We start from the raw sequence: 2134 nt of genomic DNA on the forward strand, positions 1-2134 counted from the left end.
AAAAAAAAATAAATAAATACATCTAGGTAAAGACCTCACTTAAACTCTTCACAAAAATTAAATAAAAATGGATTATAAACCTAAATGTAAAATACAAAGCTATAGAACTCCTGGAAGATAACATAGGAGAAAACCTAGATGAACTTGGGTATGGTGATTTTTAGATACAATCCATAAAATAGATAACTAATAAGTTGTTAAAATTAAAAACCTCTGTTATGTGAAAGACACTGTCAGTGTATAACAAGACATGCCACAGAATAGGAGAAAATATATGTAAAAGTCACATCTGACAAGAGTATTACTTGAAATATACAAAGAATGCTTAAATCCTAAAAATAATAAAACAATCTGATTTTAAAATGAGCAAAATAAAAAAAAACTGTAACAGATATCTCACCAAAAAAGATACACAGATACCAAATAAGTATATGAGAAGATGCTCCTTATCATATGATCATGGGTCTTTAAAGAATCGTAAGTTAAAACAACAATGAAATACCTCACAATACACCTAGTTGAACAGCCAAATTTAAACCATGACGTCAAATGCTGACTAGGATATGGAGCACAGAAGCTCTCATTCATTGCCAGTGAGAAAGCAAAATAGTAAGGTCACTTTGGAAGATCGTTTTTCTATGAAATTAAACACACTCTGACCTCACAGTTCCACAAATTGCATTTCTAGGTACTTACCCAAGTGAGTTGAAGGCATGTCCACACAAAAACCTACACACAGATGTTTATCACAGCTTTTTTTAGAATTTCCAAAACTTAAAAACAACCAAAATGTTCATCCAAAGACAAATGGATAGACTGTAGTACATCCAGACAATGGAATAGAGCACTATGCAATAATTTAAAAGAATCAGCAATAAAAAGAAATGAGCTATCAAGCCATGGAAATATATGGAGGAAATTTAAATTCATATAGAAGGCAATCTGACCAGGCACAGTGGCACATGCCTAATTGCAGCTGCTTGAGAGGCTGAGGCAGGAGAGTCAAGAGTTCAAAGCCTGCCTCTGCAACTTAGTGAAACCCTAAGCAATTTATGAAGACTCTGTCTCAAAATAAACGAAATAAAAGGGCTTGGGGTTGTGGCTCAATAGTTAAGCACCCCTAGGTGCTACATACTATATGATTCCAATTACATGATAGCCTAGAAAAGGTAAAACTATGCACAGAGTTAAATGGTCAGTGGTTACCAGTAGTTGGAGTTGGGAGTGACAAATAGGTAGAGCATAGAGGACTTTTAGTGAATACTATAATGGTGGACATATATAATCACACATTTGTGAAAACAAAGAAATCTATATAACACCAATAGTGAGCCCCAATGTAAACTACATACTTTGAGTGATAATGATATATCAATGTAGTTTCACGAAGAAGAAGAAGAAGGAGGAGGAGGAGGAGAACAACCATTCTGATGTAGGATGCTGATAGTGGGGTAGGCTGCTCTTAAAAATAAAGCATATTTTTAAATTTACAATTAAAGAAAGAATAAGACAAGTCATTATAGTTTTCTGTGTCAACTTGACTGTGCCAGACATGTGGTCAAACATTACTCTGGGTATATCTGTAAGGATGTTTTTTGTATGATGTTAATATTGAGTATGTGTGGGCCACATGCAATTAGTTAAAAACCCAAATGAAACAAAATGTCAGACCTTTCCACAAGGGTGGAACTCCTAACTGAATGCTTGAGCTAGAATATTATTTTTTTCTGACTTCAGCCTCAGGCTGAAATATCAGTTTTTCTTAGGTTTCAAGCCTACCAGCTTTCAAGCCTTGGGGTCTCCTGAATCTCCAATCTGCAAGCTAGATATCTTGGGACTTCTCAGTCTCTATAATGGCATGAACCAGTTCCTTAAAATAACACACACACACACACACACACACACACACACACACACACACACACCATTATTTGGTTTCACTGGAGAACCTGAACAAATACACAGGTCTATAAGTATTGCTATGCAAAGTATTTTGTTAAATGAAAGCAGAAGTTAAAATGAAGGGCACTTGTGTAAAAAAAAAAAAAGAAGAAGAAGAGGAAAAAATAGTATCTTCTTCTTCCATGCAGTTTTGTTTGTATACAGAATATCTCTAGAAAACAATAGAGGGCAT

Source organism: Marmota marmota, unplaced genomic scaffold (assembly GCF_001458135.2).
Source record: "Marmota marmota marmota unplaced genomic scaffold, marMar, whole genome shotgun sequence".
Classification (NCBI taxonomy): Eukaryota; Metazoa; Chordata; class Mammalia; order Rodentia; family Sciuridae; genus Marmota; species Marmota marmota.